The following is a 10818-nucleotide window of genomic DNA, read 5'->3' on the forward strand; positions in this document are numbered from 1 at the left end:
ACAGTGATTGAAGAAGTCATCTAGAACCGTTCTTACTAGACCAGAAGAAAAATAGAACAAATACTTTAAAAATACTTAAATACTTAAGTATTCAAGTATTTTAATACTTAACAAATACTTCAAAAAATAGAACAAATACTTACACTGAGAGTCCCACTACATAGCAGTGAAAGAATGAAGTAAAAGTTAAAACAAGGATGCAAATCAAACACTTGAAAGGTATATTGGGGAATGTTCACACGTGTACTTAACCTGATTTTTGGATATTGAATAGAATGAGTGTGATTTACTAGTACTGCATGTGGCTCTGAGTTTGACTCAGCAACTTTAATTTATTGTAGAAGCTGTTCTAGTTTTAATTTTTAATAAAACCTTTGTAGGATGGATAGTCTCCACATTATTATAATGAATATTATTGACAATAAGTAGCTATTTTTAATACTGTAATAAGCCTTACATTAATATTCTTGAATCCCTAGTCGACACGTACATAACTAAAACATTTAAATCTCTATAGCCTATGCTTTATCATTTCTAAATTTCTCACTCACTTCCCACTGTGAATAGAGAGAAGGTACCCCCTGGGGAGCTGCAATGCTGTTGTGAGCGATGGCACTGCCACTGCTTATAAAGAACAGCTCTTGACTCTGGGACTCTGAATATTAAGTCAAAACATAAGAAAGAAAATGTGCTTCTGCCTTCCCAATGTGCATTTAAGAAAATCAATTGGCACAAAGTTTGAAAAGTTCATTAATTTAAGAGACCTATACCAAGGCTTAATCTCTGGCTGCATTACTTAGTTATCTATATAATATTAAAGAACAGGCTTAAAATTGTAAATATTTTAGAAGTATCTCCAAATAATTTATGTAAGCCTAAATCCTGAAGATCCCTGCATAACAAATAATGCATTTCAAATGCCATTACATGAGTCTTTATAGTAAATATTTAATTTATATTAAACATTAAGTGTTTCATGATGAAGAAAGCTTGCATTAAATAGTCGACAAATGAATAGCTAAATGAATAAAGCTGGGACAATATGCCAAAGCTTAAGAGTATTTTGTCCCTTTTTTAATGAGGAAAGACCCCTTACTTATGTTCTTTTTTTTTACTTTCTTCTTTTCTTTTAATTCACAACAGATAAAATTAAAATGAGGACACTGTTTCAGTACCAATTTTTTTTGGCCTAGCTACTTTATGCTGATTGTTTTTATTTAATTATTTTTCAAATACAGTTTTCTGTTTTTTACTCCATCCCAGCCACCCCCCAGGGGGTGGGCTCACTTATGTTTTTTAAAGAATAAAGAGAATGTTGGAACACCTTATGGCAAAACAACCCCTTTTAGTGTCCGAATCATGAAAACCATGGATGGGATTATCACGGCTAGTCTCACACTCTAATTAGACGTGAGAAGAATTTAGACTTTCTGTCTGAGGTTTATTAGGATAGGAAACATTGGAAACTTTATCACGGTCAGTGGCTCTTCATGGTTCCAAAACAGGGAGAAATGTTTGTCATCTAATATCTACTCTTCATCTGGTTATTTCACTAAACCCATGGGAACCATAAGATAGCCTTATGGATTCCATACTGGTGTTAAAAGTGGGAAAAACAAAGCTGGACCATAGCTGATATGCATTGACAAAGCTATACTGTGATATTAATCATAGTGTAACTCATAATCCAGCTATAAATAACGCCCTCTAGGAACACCTTTCAGAACCCCAGTCTCTAATGCAGGAACTGTCTTCCAGTTTCCACCCCATTCTGCAGCCCCATGACCACTGGGAGAGCTCACACTTATTCATGGGACTAAACAATTTCTCATGTGGTCATGGTCTTAACTTGGCCCTCATTGACCTCAGCACCCTCCTTGGTCCCTCTTTGCCTGGGCAGTGGAAGCAGAAGCCCCCCATCTTGAGGCTGGTGGGGTGAACAACCTTATGGCCGGCCTGGCAGTCTGTTGCTCTCTCCAGCCTTTTCTGTTGCTCTCTTTCTCCTTGACACGCTAGAGTTGAAATTCTAAAATTTCAAAGTAGGAGGCAATATAATGCAAAATTCTCTTTCCAAATTTTTTATTATAGTTTATATTCCATATTATTTTGTATTAGTTTGAAGTGCATAGCATAATGATTAGACAATCATATACTCTACAAAGGAGTCCCTCTGATAATTCCAATAACCATCTGGCACAATAATATTAAAACATCATTGACTATATTACCTATGCCCAACAGACATTTTTTTAGACAGCTCTGCTTTGGGGTTTTAGTATGCTTGTATAAATACATATAACTAGATTTTTTTTTGTAAATAGTCCATGTTTCAATTTTAAAATGAGCTGAGAAGTTACGTAACATACCAGGTTTCTCACATTACCTAATGCTGAAGCTGGAGTCTCTTGTTTGACATATTCCAAGTGTATATTATGGGAGAGAGCCTCCCCAGCCTAAACTTTTATCAGACCACAACTCATTGCTCACACTGGTAAGGTATGACTGCCCCCGTGGAATCAGGCAAATTTGAGCTCACAGTAGCGTGAGCCCCTGAATGGGGCTGGGGATGAAGGCATTGTACAGAAAAACACCGAGCAGGCATATTATCAGCTGCATAGTTCTCATCAAGACCACCACAGATATCTCAGAGAGTTCCAAGGTTGACCAACCATCTTTAAAAAAATAATAAATGCTCTGAGACTTATGAAATGTGGGAATGTAAAACAAATCACAACATAGCACTTTACCAAAAAAAATAGCATCCTCTGAGAATCTAAAGATCACCACTATGGTTATTTTATGCCAGAGAAGTGGGCTGCCTAAGGAGACCACCCACTGCCTCGTTTCCACATCCAGGAGCTCGCGTAGCTTCCAACCAGAACAGGAAGTGAATGTGCTCCCATGGGCTGACCTTTGCCCTAAAGTTCAACCTTGCAGTTGCACACTAATCTAGCAAAGAGCGGCGTGCGTGAAAGTGGGAGGTTGCAGTGCATAGAGGCCCTGGGACATGTGTAGGACATAGTACTTTTCGCATCCTGGAGTAGGGTCAGTGTTAACTATGCCTGAAAACAACCTCGATTTGCATTCTAATGTTATACTCCACAAAAAGACTAATTCCATGTAAACGAAAGAGTTGATCTCAAAAGGAAAATATAAAAGTACTAAAGGTATATAAGCAGAGAAACTATTTCTATGATTCTGAAATATAAAAAGATGGTTTCCATTTAAAGACCCTAGAGAAAAAAATTAGCAAAGAGGGAAACTGGCGGACTCGAGGGTGAACTGGTATTTTTTTCTCATATCTTCATCTTAGCTATGGAGAGACTGATGGTCAGAGCCATGAACAGATTCATATGGCTACTTGAGACAGAATTAAGAGGAACATGGTGACTAGTTCATTAAAACTGTTCCTGGAGTAATTAGTCGACTCATCATCAGGAAGATGCTCCAGCCCTCCAGTCTGAAACCTCGTCCCAGCCAATCACGTGGTAGAACTGGAGACATGAGCAGTGACGTAGGTTAAGTTGCCAAATCCCTGAAGAGAGCATAATGGCTGGCACCGCAGCCTAGAACTTTCATGACAGCTTTGGTCTTCAATATCAGCAGCCACCTAAAATTGGCACATGACACAGGCAGATGTGTGATACATCAGTGCTCTTAATTATTCAACGAGGGGTGCCAAGGTGAATTACATCAATCCAGCGAGTCCGAAACATTTATCATCAGGCAATGGTGGTAATTGATTTTATTTTTATAATTAAATTTAATCTTTGTATATATAGCAAAAATGTTAAGTAAAATAAAACATAAAAATATACCAACCTGACAGTAAAAGATAACCTAAGTTTCCATTGAACAGTTTTCTGCCTAGAAGGGAAAAGGACTCATTTTTATGTTTTCCTAATTTCGTGGATGCGAAGGACGAACTCCCTATAAAGTCACAATTTTCATGTCTCATTATGATGTGTTCTATCTCTTTTATGTTAGTTTTACTGAAATCAATCTACAATAATATAATGATGCCCACAATTCTGAAACAATAATAAATTTCTTATTTTATCTCAACCAAAGCCTTATAATCTGTAGCTGTGTGTATTACATATGTGTATTTATGTGCATGTGTATATATGTATTTGTACATAAACTTTAACCTTGCCATTACAGTTCTCTGTGTAGGCCTCGAAGATTAATATTATCCAATTGTTTTAATGCATAGACCATTGCTTAATGTAATGAGAGATTTTCTACCTACCCCCCAGCCCGTATGTGCACCTGAGATAAGGTACAGTCATGTCTGAGAGACATTGCGACATTGGCTTTCACAGACGTCTCTTAAACACCACTAGAGGCTTATAATCTCTATTTGAACTTAAACATCTGTCAAATGTTATTGTCAGAAAAGACGTATTATTTTCCTTTAAAGGTTTCTAAATTTTTATTTTTATGAATAATAGTCTACTTTTTATATTAACAAGCAGTGCTTCCTCTTCGTGGTTACAGCCTCACTAAAGCAAACGGGAGCTCAGAAGACACGCGGTGTTGGGTGGGTCCCCGGACGGAGGCGCTGCACCAGGCCCAGCGGCGGCCAGTCGAGTGCCCGGTAACGAAGCGAGCCAGAGCCCATCCACCGCAAAGAGCTTCACACTCACACTCTGTTAAAAGCTGAGAGTAATTTGTTTCTAAATTTTTTCTAAATGTATATTAACTGTGTATATGTAATACATTTGCATGCCTATTTGGCTAAATGCAAGCCTGAGATAAACCTATTTTGAAGCACAGACATGTTATGTGGGTATTTTGCATTTGTTCAAAAGGGCTATGTATAGTGTGTGTGGAGAGAGAGAAAACATGTTTGTATATACATATGTATATAAACAGAGATATATGTATATACAGATATACATATGTATATAAACAGAGATATATGTATATATGGAGAGAGGGGGGAAATATTCCAGAAAATATTCCAGAAAATATTTTGACTCAGGGGAAAAACAGTGGATACAAAATATGCTTCAATGATAAAGAAACAGCTGGGATCTGGGGAGTAGCACCTCACAGTGAGCTCATTATTTGTTTCTTTTTAGCACACCAAGTGTACTCCTGTCTCAGCCTTCGGGAAATGACTTTGCATTTAATGAATGAGAAACAAATAAAATCGAATTTTATTAGCATCTTCGCGGGACTCAGAGGGTATGTGCTAAAGCGCAAAGTTCTTTGGAGCTTTTAGAGACCGTGCCCTCGGCACACACATCGGTACCCGCTTTGGGTACCAGGAACATTGGCACGCCGGCAGTGAGGCCGGCCCCAGCATGGAGCCACACCTTTACCAGGTATCGGTACCTTCCCAGTCGCTCCAGGCACAGAAAACACAGATGGAATACATGGGAAAAACTGATGCATGCCACAAAATGCCCACAGAGACTGAAGTCTGACAGTATTTGAAACACTACTGAAATGTTCTGGATGTATGTGAGATACATTTGGTGGAGGCTGTAATCCCCATAAAGCAGGTGGGAGCAGGACCAGAGAAATACATTTCTGAGCTCATGATTATCTACATAGTTTTGTATGTCGTTTGATGTTTTCTTGCTCAGACCCTATTTTCTCCACAGTCTAGGAGTCTGACAGGCCACAGGTGGTAACAGAATCACTGTGTGTGTGTGACCACAGTAGGTGCAACGCACCACACAGCATCTTTCCATAGAAATCTTATCGCAGTTTTGTGTATACAGGCTACCGATTTCTTTTAAAAGGGATATTCATCCGATTTAAACATAGCAGAGTATCCATTAAATTGACATTAAGAAATTGTTTTGCCATGACCAGTGCCACCCAGTGGTTTAGCATCATCCAGCAAAGCAAAAAGGTCCTGGGTTTCATTCCTGGCCAGGGCACATGCCTGGGTTGCCAGTTCATCCCCAGTTGGGGCGTTGATGAGATCAACCAATCGATGTTTCTCCCCCACATCAATATTTCCCACCCCCTCTCCCTCCCTTCCCCTCTCTTTAAAAATAAATAAATATTTTGAAAATTGTTTTGTTTTTATATTGGATCAATTGAAAACATTAAGTATACTTTTACTTTCTGAATAACATATTGTATATCTCATAGGTTCTCCAAATTTCTCTTTGTATGGTATCTTTAATTATCATAATAATCTTTTTCAATCGCTCAAGGCAGAAAAAACACCTAAGAGTTGCACTTATAACCATTAAGTCTGCAACTTAATAAGTACTTATTTCGTAACCACTGAACACCTACTGGTACAGAACATCTCAAATTTCCAAAGGAGGTTGGATCCTGTCATTGTCTCCTTTTTACATTATTTTTTTCACAGTACTTGCCTTTTGTGTTACTCATCACTGAAACCCAGTTTCACACTGAGCAGCAGGGAAAGGAATTTAATGATCTGCTATATAAACCATGAACTAATTTGAACTGGTAGTTTTTTAAGTTTCCAGTATATACCACAGTGGTTCCCTCAGTAATTTGAAAAGCCTCATCATTCACTAATAACCCTCTAAAATTTGAAACAACCCTGTGAGTTTGCTGTGCTACCCTGAGTGTGTTTTGGTTCTTAGTTTGGAAAAAAATAGATTTACTTAAAAGAAAATTAAAAAGTAAAAGTACAGTAGTACTGAATAAATGTGGTAAAATATTTACTGATAAAGGAACATTGTTGACAATAATTCTTGTCATTTGGACAGAAGCAAATAAAACTTGATGCTATCAAAGTGAATCAAATATGCAGCGAATAAAAGTGCTATTATCACATGCATAGTTGTAGGCTAACATTTGCAAGCCAATCCTAAGTTTTAAACTTGTTTTCTATTTTCACAAGATATTAATATATTATCTACAACTGTTTATACAGTGAAAGTGAATGAAAACCAGATGAAAAATATTTTCTCTTTGGTATAAGAGAAATTGTTTGCCTAAGAATTATTTCTCTGAAGATTAAGATTTCATCAGCATGAAGCTAAGCCATATTAATGATTTTCTGCTTCTGTGTAGCAGTAATAAGAAATTTAATTAAAAATCCTAGCAAATAGAAGTTCAGTACAGCAAAAATCTGTGTTTTTGTTCACTTATAAGCAGATGAGATATCAAAAAACAAATGAAGAATAATATTTAAATATTTTCTGAATAAGAATTAATTTGTATAAGCATTATTTCCTCAAACGCCCTATTTTATGTTCCTAGGTGTTTCCAATATCATTAGAAAGTTTCAACCTTTATGGCATTGCTTCCTTTTATGTAATGTAATACAAAAATCAAACATGAGTATAATCATAAATACATAAAATGTATTATTACAGTGCTACAATGAATAGCAGTTGTGCGTGTACTGGCGGGTGTTTGTATTCGTACGTTTCCCAGCCTCTGCAACCCTCTTTCTCTGTTACTGCAGCACTGAATCTTTAGCGGCTCCCTTGGGTCTGTGACCACAGGGAGCTCTGCAGATGTGGAATTCCCGTTGGCAGGCGTCTGACCACAGCCCAGCGGCCCCAGATCCCTTCTCCATCTGGCATCCCAATGAGCATCTCAGTGGATGCACCAGCTTCTCCAGGGTCATGAGGCTCTACTTTAACTTCTTCAATATCCACCGTACCTCTAGGGAAACCCAGAGAGCTTCATGGGGCTTCAATCCAAATAATTTGGCATCTCAACAGTGTCTCCCTAGTTTCTGTCCTGGAGCCCGACAGTCCTACTGCTCCAGGTCTGGGCACAAACGATTTTCCATTGCAGTACAGATCCACAGGGATATACACCTTCTTTGGGGGCACAATGGCTTCCTTTTTTCTATTTTCTCTAAATTTGGGGGTTGAAGGCCTGAAGGACAGTGGTCAACCACATTAATCAGCCTTGACTCAACAGGATATTTGTAGAGCAGGATAAAAAAAAATTGACTTTTAAGGCACAAACATTATAAAATATATTATATCTAGGTCAACATACTTGAAATAGTTCCTTATAATTTTCGAGACAGGATAAATGAAAGCAATAAACTGGGTCTCAAATGTTGAAAATGGATAAAGAAAACATAGGGAAGTGATAAATATAGCTCAAATATAAAAGTGTAAGAAAATGTAATTTATGTAAATAAATGACCCTCCATCAGAACAAGGGATTTCAACAGAAATCAAATGCATAGAAATTGAAAGTAAGTCAGTGAAAACTCAGAACATTCTTAATCCAATTGGGAACTGCCTGTCATTAATTTAAAGCTTTAGGTCAGAACTGGAGAGAGATACTAGGGCACCCACAGCAGGCTAATGACTTGGTCCTCATTTAAAACAAGTATAGAAAACAGATATTTGGCAGAAGAAAGAACTCCTTATAAGTGTTCGTGTTACCTAAATTTGAAATAAGAGATTAATGGCCAGGAAAGACTGGCCATTACAGGTTTACAGACTGACAGGTACAAACTCCTATAGTTAGGGAACAGTATTATGTGTATGGCCATATGTTCTGCCTATTCAAATAGTCCCCTGTCTAAGTCCATCATCTCTACATTCTCTACTTTCTGAATACAATCACAGACATGTCTATCAGCTCTGCTCAGCTTCATGGATTTGCACTTGTTTTCCCTTATACGTGACGACTTTTCTCCCACAGAGCTGGGTGGCTCACAAGTTCACCTCCTTCAGGTCTTGGCTAAACTCTCTTCATTCAGTAAACCTTTTATTAACTCTTATGAAAAAAAATAAACTTTTATCTGTTTTGGTTCCTGCTACATAGCCAGCATCTGGGGTAGTTTCTAACATGTAATAAGTCCTCAATATGTCGTAAATAAATAAGCATTGCATTTTTATTGGCTATTTTTATAACTAGATAATATCCATGTTAATTCAGTATGTAAACCATGATTTACATTAAAGGTTAAGTCTTAATTTCAAACTGCAATCAATACTGAGTTTCTCCTTGATGCATCACGTATTCTGCTAAAATACAGTTGCAGAAACTGAATTCAATTGAACTGAAATACTAATGTTATCTGAGAGTTTAATATATATTAACAGCTCTTAATGCTAATGAACAAAATAATAGAAACTATTCTATGTAATCCACTTGTAAAATATAATACACTAGTAAAATGCTTTGTAAACTGCTAATGAAAAAAACAAGGTAATTATAAAGTAATGGAGCTGTACACCGAGCTGTACATTTCAGCTCTTTCATTTCAGCGCGATCATTACTATCCCAGGACCTGTAATGGCACCGCATGTTCTCAGTCTAAAGAAAGTGCAAAATGCATCCCCATTGCCTTTATTGAGTATGAAATTGTTTATCTATTAAAATAAGCATTATATCCATTAACTACAAATTTCTTTGGGTAAGCCCTTCTCATCCAAGAACTTTTTTGCTTACTACAAATATAAGCATCCAATAGACAAAAACTTTTTTCCTGTAGAACACTAAAGAAACATAGAAATTCTGTGGAATGCAACTTTATAACACAAACCATTCAGTTTTCTGGCTTCCCTAACGGCACACTTGGAGTTGGAGAAGTGATATTCCACAGGGGAGAGTGTTTGCCTGGCAGCCTCTTCAGAAGCAGCCGGTCATTCAAAACAATCGTTTCCCCCTTTTCAAAAATGCCTCTCTGCGAGAACACTTGATCAGTGCCCACTTCGTAGGCAGTTCACTGTAGATGTAACCATGAACTTGCTTTGCCAGAGTGTACTGTCAGCATTCTGTGCATGGGGAGACCAAACTTAGGTTTATGTTTGAAAAGAGAGAACACAACATCCATCATAATTTCCAAATAATAGTAATTATCCAGAGAACATGTTTACACACAAAATAGAGCCACATTTTTGACTAAGCTCCTTAAGGGGTGATTGCTATATGATCGTAATATGATTTCACAAGTAATTGATATGATCAATAACAGCATCTTCTCCAAAAAATCTCATAAAATCATACTGCAAAACATATTTTCCAGAACAGATGGATCATAGGTGCTATGTAAAGTCAGCTAAATAAAAGGAGAGATCTGTATACATAAATGACATATTAGTATTACTTCAATGACTATGTTTTTGTCTTTAATTCATTTCAGTGTTATTTCTCCTTCTCTGGCTAATTCCCTCTACAAAATGATTGATTACCACCCTCCAATGCCATGTGCTAAATCTGAAGCAAGACATGCCAAAGAATACTGAATGGAATCAGACATTCTAGGAAGTTAGCCACCTCCCTAGTGATAGCTCCAAGCATCAATTATTCCAATACTGAAATCTCTGCATTTCCCAAGAATAAAACTAAAGAAATGTCTATGTTAATAATGTAACTTATACATTAACAATGATTTTGAAATGCTAACTCATCTTCTATGTGTACAGTTAAGAGGTTTAGTGGCTTCATGTGCTTTATTCTCTAAGATACAAACACGCTTATCACAGCAAACTTGCTCTGGTAAGAATGTAAATAACAGTGCAAATTCAAGTCCGCACCCTGCATTCATCTTCTAGATTCATTACTGAAGTGTCCTTTGAATCTAACTTCCTTCATTTAAAAAACAAAGACCGATTCACTAAAGAAGCATTTTTATTTCCCAAAAGTAATACCCAGGAAAATTTGTATGTAGGATTTAATTAGGTGAGATATCTTCAAGTGAATAATTGACTCACTCAGCAGATAATTTCTGAAATGTTTCTGTGAAGGCAGGCCTAATATATTTTTACCTTTGGGTACAAGGGGGTGACATTTCTTATTAATGTCTCCAAGTTAACTGTTCTCCTTCCACAAGCCCATTACAACTAGCTCATCAAATAAAGTGGTTTCTTTTGTATTAATTGTTCACTAAAG

Source organism: Artibeus jamaicensis, unplaced genomic scaffold (assembly GCF_021234435.1).
Source record: "Artibeus jamaicensis isolate MK-2021 breed Jamaican fruit bat unplaced genomic scaffold, CSHL_Jam_final scaffold_474, whole genome shotgun sequence".
NCBI classification, from domain to species: Eukaryota; Metazoa; Chordata; class Mammalia; order Chiroptera; family Phyllostomidae; genus Artibeus; species Artibeus jamaicensis.